Source organism: Narcine bancroftii, chromosome 6 (genome assembly GCF_036971445.1).
Source record: "Narcine bancroftii isolate sNarBan1 chromosome 6, sNarBan1.hap1, whole genome shotgun sequence".
Lineage (NCBI taxonomy): Eukaryota > Metazoa > Chordata > Chondrichthyes > Torpediniformes > Narcinidae > Narcine > Narcine bancroftii.
Genome location: NC_091474.1, coordinates 16,819,186 through 16,831,035, shown reverse-complemented (window position 1 = coordinate 16,831,035; position 11,850 = coordinate 16,819,186). Strand labels below are relative to the sequence as shown.

Sequence of the window (11,850 nt, the reverse complement as noted above, 5' to 3'; positions counted from 1 at the left end):
CGGTCATTCTGTCCCGTAGGCATGGCAGATTTCAAAATCCTTTTTTTAAAAAAAAGGATTTCGAATGAGATCAGGGTGGATTTACAACATTCTTGAAGAGACCCATTTTAAAGGAGAGAAACAGCCGTTAAGATATCTTCGGTCAGGTTGACCTGGTGCTTCCTTCATCAGCCCCAATTCGGAAAACAGCCCGCATCAAGTCGCTTGCATGTTGTTGATAATCATTTATAAACTACTGCAGTATTAGCAGGTTATTGAGGATCAGTAGAATAATCTGTACATTATTTTACAAATATCCTAACCATCTAAAAGGGCCTTCGTGTTATGCAAAAACATGTTTAGGTTTTTTTTTAAACGAAGACCTTTATAAACACCGACCAAGTGTCATTCGCTCTCCTGCTTCAATAATGAGCAGGTTATTATTATTATTTCTGCAGACAACAGAGTCTTTACAACCTAAGATCAGAATGAATCGTCGCCCGTGATATTTAATTGCTTCCTTGAATTACATCTCTTTCCAACTTTTCACCAATACCTCCCTGCCATTTCAAGAAAAAAAATCTACCATTAGCCTTTTCAGTCATAATTTCAAAATGTTTTCTTTTTAACTGAAGATAAATGCATCTCGGTCATTGCAAGAGGTCATCTTAAAACGGGCTTCCTCGCTCACATCAATAGCAGAGGCGTAACTTTTATTTGATCAAGTTAAATTTAAGACGCATCTCGAAATCTCACCTTTCTAACGACAAACATCGACAATTCAGGCTAGTTTCACAATAGTAATGGAATACGAGTCAAACTTTTAACTTAACTTGTTTCAGTCTTAAGTAGTTTTTTTTTAAGTTTCAAGTGGAAAAAAAGAGCCGAGGAAATGATAACTTTTACGTCGTCTACAGGACACATTTTCAAATAATCTCTCCCCCTCCCCCCAGTAGATTCGTTCTAACAATGCTGTGAAAAGACGCATTGAATTTTGATTAATGGAAGGAGATATGACAAAACTGTGAAGATAATAATGATCTCAAAGATGAGGAGAAAATGAACTGATTGGACTGCGGGCAATTGTGATGTTTGTTGTCTCTTGGTTAGTCATGAATGGTTCCTGACAGTCGACCGAAATTTAATTATATCTAAACAGTAAACAGTAAAATCCCCCTCCACTGGATTATTTTAATATAATTTAGATCAGCTCCCTGATTGCTCGGCTTCAGAGTAACACAATGACCTATGGAGTTGGCCGACTTGTGGCGTGAGGGGGAGGCTTGCAGGGAGGGGCAATCAAGTGAAAAGAAAATGTCAGCCTGTACGTTTGTCTTCAACTGATAGTGTAAATAACTACTTAATTAAAGGAGCCCGAGAAACAGTGTGTGCGCTTATCAGGACGTAAGCGCGTGTGACAGAGATGTCCTTGCCCAGATTTTCTTGTAACTGGGAGCAAACGCTGCATTAATATTTAACATGATAAGTTTATTGCATTTCCACTGCTGTTCACGGTACCAAATTGCAAGGTATTTTGTTTGAATTATGTATTTTATATAGATTCTTAAATTAACAAGTGTAAAACAAGCTCTAAAAATAATTGATACGCCCACTTGAAGTGTGTGGAAGGTATGAAGGCTATAAATTATAAAATCCTGCTAATTGATTATACCGAGGAGGCCATTCGCCCTATCTGATACATCTCCATAGATTGTTTTTTTTAAAAACACCTCAACTGATCTCACTCTTTCGGGTCGTGAGCTCTTGATCCTCAACTACCTTTGTTTTTAAGTCATTTTACCTTTTAGATTCGTGGCCTCTCGTTAAGATCTTACAGTGGCGTTATTTTTAAACCATCGACCCACACGATCGTATTGTTACCTTAATGTGATTTTATTCTCGGAATCTCTGCGCGTTGAAATTATCCGCGTGTCTTTAGGAATTAGCGTATTTTATAGGACCAACAGGTTTTAACTAAATCAGTTGACTTCAACAACTTAGAAATAGTCACTCTTTGAAAATAGATAACGAATTCGAGCGTTTTCTCGGGGCTTCGTCGTACTCGTGAATACAATAGAAACTTTCCTAAAGTTCTCAAGTGATCCCAGGCAACAGAAGATCAGTCCAAAAAAAAAATCATGAAATTTATCACGGTAACTTGCTGGAATCAGGTAATGCCGGCGTGGAAAGGTATATATGTTGATCCTTTCTCTCTCCGCTGACGCTGACTGGGCTGCCCAGCACATTCTCTTTTTAGTTCCGATTTCTTGCCTCTAAAGCAAACGTTTTGCCGCCTATTTACAATGTCACCTCCAGCTGAGTGATGGCACCGTTTACCAGCAGCGTATGTGTGATTCTAACGCGCTCTTTAAATATAAAGAGTAGTGGATGCCTTGTGATGCAGGAGTTGTTGTAATCGAAATTGTGTTGGCGCGTTAGGTCAAAAAATAGTTTTGGAGCACAACTTCATCTTAAATATTTAACATTTCCTCGGCTCTTTTTTCCACTTGAAACTTTAAAAAAAAACTACTTAAGACTGAAACAAGTTAAGTTAAAAGATTGACTCGTATTCCATTACTATTGTGAAACTAGCCTGAATTGTCGGTGTTTGTCGTTGGAAAGGTGAGATTTCGAGATGCGTCTTAAATTTAACTTGATCAAATAAAAGTTAAGCCTCTGCTATGTATTCTGACTGCAGCCAACTTATTATTCCTGCCCGGGACTGTTACAAATAAATGACGTGTGTTGAGTCTGGTCACTTCAGATAAAATTATTGTTGTGAAGGAAAGCGCGGAGATTTATACTCGATGAATGGCATAAATGTAATTACTTGTAATTATATCAGCCAGTGGGCTGAGCTCGCCTCAAACCGTGCATCTTCGCACCTCCCAGTTCGGCGGGCAGCAGCCTCCTTTGAAGAAGACCGCAGAGCCCACCTCACTGACAAAAGGCAAAGGAGGAAAAACCCAACACCCAACCCCAACCAACCAATTTTCCCTTGCAACCGCTGCAACCGTGTCTGCCTGTCCCGCATCGGACTTGTCAGCCACCAACGAGCCTGCAGCTGACGTGGACATTTACCCCTCCATAAATCTTCGTCCGCGAAGCCAAGCCAAAGAAAGAAATTCGTTGTTTTGCGGGAGATCACGGTGCGCACCTTAAAAAAATTAAATCTAAAAATAGTGCAATAAAAAGCCAAAGTTCCTTGTTCATTCAGGAATCTGATGGCAGAGGGGGAAGAAGTTGTCCTTGCGCCGCTGAGTCTTCTGTGGCAACATTATTGTTTTTTTTAAAAGGCACGGATTGAAGTAAGCAGATCATCTTCAAAATTCTTTCCCAATCTCTGGACCTTTTGCCCACTCCCCCCCCCCCTCCCCCCCCCTTAGGAATTAACTCCGATTTGGAGGTCAACTCTTCAGTGTCGCACCTTGCAATCTCACTCTGTTCCGAGTGTGCGTTGTTTGAGTGGTTAAAATAAAACCCCTCAGTTGACCCCCCCCCCCCTCATCCGCATCTGTAGCCTTTCTGCTGGCTTCTGTACCATTCTTGAAGCAGGACAATTATTAAAGTTAATGTAGACGATTTGAAGTAAAAACATAATGCTGGAGAAACTCAGCAGGTCAAAAATAAAGATATAAACCAATGTTTCGGGCTTGAGCCCTCCATAAAGATCTCACTCTCTTGGTACCCTTTTGTCTGTATCGACTACATGGCGTCTTTCTCCTGATCTAGTCTTGATGAAGAGTTCCGGACACAAACATTGGCTGTTCCTTTACTCCCACGGATGCTGCTCGACCCCGCTGAATCCCCCTAGCACTTTTGGTTTGCTCTCGATTCCCGCATCTGCACTCTCTCTCTCTCTCTCTCTCTCTCTCTCGTGTGTCTGGCGTCTTTGTATCTTGGATTCCTTTTTTTTGTTCTTCTTGCTACTGCTGATTGCCAGTGTTGCTCCAGGATCGCAGTACTGGTCACTGTAGGTGGTCCCACACTCTAGCTCGCGATGAGCAAGATTCTTCGGAGGCTGGGGGGGTGGGAAGAAGGGGGTGCGTGGGTCATTCGGCATCTATCGACCCATTCACAGGGTATTCCGAAGATCTGGCAATTTCACAACCGCCAGTCCTCAATGCTCTGTTGCTTTTAACCGCCTCCTTATCTCTACTAATTTTTCTGAGTGAATATCTATCTGGGGTCTGGGCTCTTTGCCTCCGAGAGTGTGTCAAGACAGATTCTATCTTTGAACTGACTGACAATTCCCTTTTCAATCACACACTTTGACCTGTAGTTGAGTTCACACTCCCCGAAAAGGCCAAGAAATTACAGGACTGTAACTGGAGCATGAGGCTCCAGGCCCCAGACCCAGAGGGGTTCCCTTAGTCCTTCAATCTTTTCCCCCATTTCAAATGCTGACCAGTTCTCTTCTGAACCAGAATCTGTTCTTACTCTTGATTCTAACTCAGGCTTGTCTGGTAATAGGCTTGAAGGCAGCACCCATGCCCTACAGTATTAAACGATTTTTTTCTCTATAAACAGTAAATAACAATGTTTTCTCACAATGGCTTCATTGCTCAAAGTAATCTCAAATTACTTCCAATGGGGAACAAGTTCTCTGAACTCATTAATTTCAACACTTCTATTCTCTGCTGCAAGGCCTACAAACCCTGCTTTTGCATCTCTCCACCCTTACAATAAAGTGTCCTGGCTGGCTGCATCATCGTGTGGTTGGTATAGAGGGTGATTAAAATTGCTGAGAAGATTACTGGGGACTCCTTTCCCGATATCAATAATATCTACAGGGAGTAATGCTTAAAGAGGGCTCAGAGAATCATTGAGGACCCTTATTATCCAGCCTGCAGTATCTTTGAGACACTACCTTTAAGGAAGAGGTACAGAAACATAAAATCCAGGGCTGCCAGGCTGGGAAAGCTTATTCTGGCAGTCAACAAGACTGTCGAACAATTCTTGAAACCCATAAATTGTTTTTGATGGATAATTTGTATGTAGGGTGTACTGTGTGCCTGCACTATGGTCCAGAGTGATACTATTTCATCAGGTTGTATATGAATATTTTTTCCAGCATTGTGTTTTTACTATGTACAGTATATGTACACTCAGATGACAATAAATGAGCTTGAAGTGGCTTTTAAAATATCTACATTGATGGGTCAGGCCACATCAACTGGGCCACCATGAATTGTCTCGACCAGTGGTTTTCAAACTGACCCACTAAAACTTACAATCCACCTTAAGCAATGCTCTGATTAGTAAGGTGGTATGCGAGTGGGAAGGGAAGGTTGAGAATCACTGCTCTAGACCCAATTGTTACTGAAATATTTTGCTTGATAAAATTTGTCATTCATTGGCCCATTTCATTTGCTGTTATGATACAGTGCACATAAAGACTCAATCAGGTACGATTAAAATAGTGGTTTTCAAACATTTTCTTTCCACTTAGATACCACCTTAAGCAATCTCTTATTAATCACAGCACTTATGACATAGGGATTGCTTAAGGTGGAATAAGAGTTCAGGGGGCAGTGTGAAAACCACTGGTCTGGACAGTCCTATTCTTCCTGTATATTTCTTGCATCTTTTTAAATTCACCTTTCATGGAATTTCTCTTTCAAGCCCTTGAGTTGAGTCCATGGTTTGGACAGGGTTTGCCTTGGGCACTTGACTACTACCTTTCCTATCTATCCTCATGCTATTAATAATATTGCTAACATATTTTGTAGCGACTAAACGCTTACTGCCTTTCCAAACCTTCACATACTTAACTAAAACAGCAGCTTCCAGTATGCAATGGGGCATTCAATTAGTGGCTTTATAAATTCTTGCTCATTTTTGTACTTAATTTAATAAAACCCATCTGTTTATGTTGCCTCCACCTGCTATGGCACTTACAAACATATGCACGCATCCTTGACTTTCTGCTCCCACACAGCCTTGAATATTATAACTGCTTTGTTCTTCAAGCTCAGACACATCATTTGGCAGTCATCTGTACTGCCAAAGCTAGCTATTTCAGGTTTTATGCAACTCTTCTGCTTAGACTATGCACAAGAAAGACAGCAGGGACTGAGAAAAAGCAGAGCCAATAGGAGAGAGTCAGGGTTCAGTTAGATGTTTGTATCGCTACAACATTTGATGTGCTGAAGATTTTAAAAAAAGACTAAAACAAGATTAATTACAAATTTTAGGATAATGTCATTTAAAAAAATAATTAAGTGAAGACTAATAGCCTGAATATGCGTGTGATCGTCTGATCTCAGAAGCTAAGCAGGCTCAGGCCTGGTCAATACTCTGAGGGGAGATTGCCTGGGAACACCAGGTGCTATTATTTCTGTGAGGGGCACTGGACAAAGTGGGAGCTCTCTGCCTGCATTATGGTCAACAAAAGTTAAAGAATTTCATGTATGTTACATTCTAAATGTAGACAATAATGGAACATCAAAGCAAAAAAAATGACCAAAAACTAACCAGATTTAAAATCTAAAAACATCAATGGTCCAAGGAAAAGCAGCTTCACGATGAGAAGGTTTTAGATTTAATGATGCTCTAGAAGCTCATCGAATAGTTATTTTCAGGGAACCACTTGTCCCCACAACCCAGTAATGAATCCAAAAATGCTCACTGATCAGACCTTGCAAACATTTTTGATGATATCTTCAAGATCAGCCATTCTCAATACATCCCTTACCCTGGTTTGGGGGGGCGGGTAGGCTCCACAGCACTTTTAACATTGAAAAAAAAATTACGGTTAGGATGGGTCAGTGGTAGGCAGTCAGTAAGAGAGAAGAACAGAAGAAAACAACTTGATTGCTTCACAGGGAAGGAGGATCCATGAACTTGGAACAGAGTCCAAAGGGGGCCATAGCCAAAAAAAGGTTGAAAATGGTTGTGCTAGATGTTTATACTTTAGTGACTTTTCAATATTAGTCTTGCCTAACTAGCCAGAATTGTTCATGAGTAAAAGCAAAGCCCCCCTGTGTATAAATATACATGTTAGTTTGTCACATTCAGAAGTACAATGAACAGATGCATTGAAATTTTTACTTGCTGTAGCCAGATACTTAAGATACATCAACATCATACAACAAATTACCATAATATGCCATGAGACATAATTGGACAGATTAATAAATGCTCAGATTGGCAGTTAGTTCAAAACAAAAGTAGGGTTTCAATAGTGTAGGAAGATCTTTGGTGTTTGCAACAGGAATCCATGTCATTCCAGCAACAACGATGAACTACAACTTAAAGACCAACCAACCAGCTGAATGGCTTTGTTGCTGTGACATTTTATCCTCGGATTTTTCATGGTGCGATACTTTTCTGATACGTCCCAATGATTCATAGCTATTTTCAAATCAGTTTAGGAGCTTTGCAATATTGGGACCAACATCATTGCAGTTTGCTGCATTCCAAGGGGAGGAGAGAGATATTCACGTAGAAGCTGAAAAAGATGGGAGATAGAACAAGGATCAGAGGGTGGATGGATGCAGCAGCATCTTAATAACGAAAGGGGTTCATTTTAAAGCAATAAATGAATGGTGATGTGCCAAATAAGTGCTTTAAACCTCCCATTATTCCCAGGGTGGCACCATGGTTAGCACAATGACATTACAATGCCAATAACCCAGGTTCAAAGCTTATACATTCTCACTGTGACTTGCATGGATTTTCTCTGGGTGCTCCGAATTCCTCCCACTTTTCAAAATTGTAGGTGGATTGTAGGAAAATTGGTGTGTTTGAGGGGCAAGGGCTCGTGGGCCAGAAGAGTCTGTTACCGTCCTGGACGTCTAAATTTAAAATAACAATGTCAAATAATTATGGGGTTTCTCCTTCATAACCAAAATGAGAGAATCTAGAAATGGGTCAATTGCTTAAAGGATCACCCATTTCAGACAGCAATGATGACCCCCCCCCCCCCCCCAATCCCCTCAGAGGATCTTTGGAGCTCTTTTCCTTGTTAGAGCAGCAAATGTTGATTTTTTTTTTTACAGCTGGGGTATACATATTAATAAGTAAGGAGTGAAAAGTTACTGCTGGTATTTGCGGAGTTAAGGTCACAATCAGATTATCCATATTCTTATTGAATGGCAAGCAGCCACAATGGGTTGTCTGGTCTGCATTTACTCCAAATATATGTTCGTATCTCTGGCTGTTCAAACAGAAGTTCCAACAAACCAATGGGATAATTTTTATTCTAAAATTGAAATTATACACAGAAAGTAATTCAAACCACAAGTTCAATTTAAGATTTTTTTAAAAAAAAACAGGATTGTTAATTGGCCATTTAATTGACAACATTAAACTCATTGTCCATTGATTTTCCATTGTTGTTTTCGAGTGAGATTTGCTTTGAGTTAACTGGCAAGATTGCTTTCCCTGGAATTTCAAGTCAGAACAACTTGGAACATTTTGTAAGGCTCAAGGTGCTACAGATTGCAAGTTACTGTTGAGAAAGGAAGTAGATTCAATGGCACCCACTGAGAGGCCAGTGATATCTACAGGAAATCCTTACAACTCATTGATGCTGGCAAAGGGTCAGAAATGCAATTGAGGAATGTAATCACAGACAGAATTATCTCAATCAGACTTTGGAAGCTTCTCTGCTCATTGGATTCAGGTTGAACTTCAGTCAAAAGCCACGGCTGTCATAGAACCAGAGAGCGCAGAAACAGAAACGTGGGCCCATTGTAAATGACCCTGCTTCGCTGATCGCATGTCCTTGCATTCCCACTACTCACCCATAATAGGCACAATTTATAGTCAGCATAGCAATCATCTTTGGCTCACAAGGAAGCTACAATATCACAGAGAGAACATACAAACTTCACACATTCATCAAATCAAAGGTAAAATCGAACTGGGATTTTGGGAGCTGTAAAGTGGCTACACTAAACACTATATTTCACTGCACCTTCCTGATGCCTTGTTACTGCAACTGTTCACCTGAACTGTAACACTTCCCTGGCCACTGTGCAGATCACAAAGGAGTTTACTGATACAAGTCATAAACTCCCCTCAAGTCATAAACTCCCCTCAATTACCCACTATTCAACGACATTTGTAAAATCCTTGACTACCTTCGTAGGAGAATATTATTTCCTGATTAATTTCTTTTGCAAATTGAACCACGGAGATCTGAATCCACCAGTTTTCCACTACCTTATCTGAGGTTTAACCTTCTTTTGGCTACAAACCTGTTTCCTCTTCCATTCCCTGATCTTCAGTCTTACTCATGCAAAGTGCTTCTTGCAATACACAGCCTTTAGCTCCTTGATTACTTCCTTTTGGAATTATTTTCTCTGTTCTAATGTGGGAGTGAGGGCGAAGTAACATGATGTCAATTTAGTCTGCTAATAAATCATATTCTGGATGTTTCGCACTATTACTGGAGTGGTTGGTCTCCTCATTGAGGCATTCCCAATAATATGAATCGCAGAAGAGTGGTTACAGACAGTACCATCTCCTCTCAATGTGCGTTTGTTAGTGTTGAGACGGGGCAAAATACTGCATCTGGCACTTCCCAGTTTGTGCTAGATTTCACTCATCTCAGCAAAACTAATTTTAATTAACTCCAGTCTGCAGTAATGTCACCATTTTCCATTGCCTTTTTGGCTTCCTATAATTTTCACCATCTATGAAAACTGAGGACTTTTACTTTATCACCTCTGATTCCAGTTCTGTGACAATACTTAATGTTCCAACAATTCCACTGAAGGGAACTAAAAATACCCAAAGTAATAAGTGAGTAACAAAGGTGCTTCTCATCTGCGTTGTGCATCCATGAGATGAGAAGCAGAGGGGTTTCTTTAATTGAGGTACCTTGAAAACTTATGTTTTTTTTTAATAGTGATTCAAGTGATTTTGATTTAAGATGGTGGTCAAATATTTTCACAAGTTCCCTTTGCCTAAGTCTGGTAGATAAGGTGCTAAAGAAGGCCAAAGGGATATACCGTTATTTACCAGGGAAAAGATTACTTTATAAGAGCAAGGAGATTATGTAAAAATATTAGTCAGGGCCAAAGCCAAATTACTTTGTAGCATTCTAGTTGTCATCTTACTAGAAAGACATAGTTACACTGGAGAGAGTGCAGAATATTGCCAGGGACAAACACTTCAGTTACAAGAAGAGAATGATAGGCTTGGTTTGTGTACTCTGGTGCAGAGAAGGCCAAGTGGGAACCTGATACATTATGAGAGTGATAATGGTAAACTGTTACCCATGCCTGAATATTGTGACTATTAGAACAAGTCTAACTGGGGGCATTAGTTTAACTATGGGGGGCACAATCTGACATTCCAAGGTTCCAGGGTTGAGGGTAATTAGGGTAACCACAGCGGGGTTACCCTAATTACCCTACCTACCAACCAACCATGAACTTCCTTCGTGCGCCGCCATCAAACTTCCCCATCCCTCTGACGTAACACACAAAGGCACTGCTTATATTGCGTGAAGACTAGTGATGCTAGTTCTATGGTGGGGGGGGGTCACAATACCTCATTTGGGAGGCAATGACTGCGAATGCAGTTGGTGATCCTGAGCTGCCCTCAAAGCAAATGGAGACATCCAGAGCAGCTGCCATATTATTTTCAATATGGCATCCAAAACCCAAGCACTGCCAACCCAATCTTAAAAAAAACCCGCTCTTTTAAAACAGTAAAACCAACAGCAGAAGCCATAGCACAGATAATATTTAAAATTTCACGGCGTCTGGAAATTCTCCACTTTTCATAACAGACCACCATCCAGAAATGTGGCCCAGTGTCTCTCTGACCAAACCATACCTTCTACATATTCAGCCACCTGGCCTACTTTTAATGGTATAAGGACTATATGGTTTAAAATGAAAGTAGCCTTTCATCAAGCTGTGGACAAGTGGAGGATGATATTCCTATATTCTGGTGACCCAGGCTCAAATTTCACATCCCACTAATGATCTGATTCACTAAAAACCCTGGTTCTACAAAAATCATCCCTAACAATATAGTCTTAACAGAATTTGGACTGTTAAGTAACTAAGCAATAAAATCATTCAAATCAATATCAACAAAGTTGAAATAAGAACATCATCAGCCTTAGGAAATCCATTTTATTTGTTAATTATGGTCAGTGGGATCTGGATCTCTAATTTTAGAATGGCTAGCCTGGTGCCCTTAATATCCCCAATATAAGGAGCCACTGGGTAGATGCAAATATAATTTTTTGATAATTTTATCTAACCAAACAATTTGTGAGGCATTATTGAATGTGCACAAATAAAAGAAATGAGAGAAAACTAAGGTCACTTTGCTTTACCCCTCTTAATAAAGGGATGGATTCAGTTCTAGCCAAGCCATTCTCAACCAAAATCTCAGGATCGGCATAAAGGTCAGAAATAAGTTCATGTCCAGATACTTTTTAAACTTTCACGAGTCTCTTCTTCCCCCACCCACCCCCCCACCCCCCCCCCCTCTGGTGGTATATTCTGAATTCCAACCACCCTCTGGGTGAAAAAAATCTTCCTCAGAATTTTCTGAATCTTCTACCTTTAAACCAAAGCACTGTGACTTCACAATATTCAGGCATGGGGAACAGTTTACTATTATCGCTCCTATCTATGCCTCTCATAATGTATCAAGTTCCCACTTGGCCTTCTCTGCACCAGGGTAAACAAACCAAGCCTATCATTCTCTTGTAACTGAAGTGCTTTGTTCATGGCAATATTCTGTACTCTCTCCAGTATAACTACATCTTTCCAGTAAGATGACAACTAGAACTCTACAAAGTAATTTGGCTTTAGCCCTGACTAATATTTTTGCATAACCTCCTTGCTCTTATACAGTAGTCTTTGCCCTGGTAAATGAAGGTATATCCCTTTGGCC

The 11,850-nt window shown here is 40.3% G+C and overlaps 1 long non-coding RNA gene across 1 annotated transcript in view; it reads right to left on the bottom strand.

The window, feature by feature from the left end:
• Positions 1-7,035: 7,035 nt before the first annotated feature.
• The window catches only part of LOC138737431 (uncharacterized), a 65,427-nt gene continuing 60,612 nt past the window's right edge, over positions 7,036-11,850 (bottom strand). Inside the window, exon 3 of the long non-coding RNA XR_011340909.1 lies at positions 7,036-7,432. This is a non-coding gene — a long non-coding RNA (uncharacterized lncRNA). The remainder of the gene's footprint in view (positions 7,433-11,850) is intronic.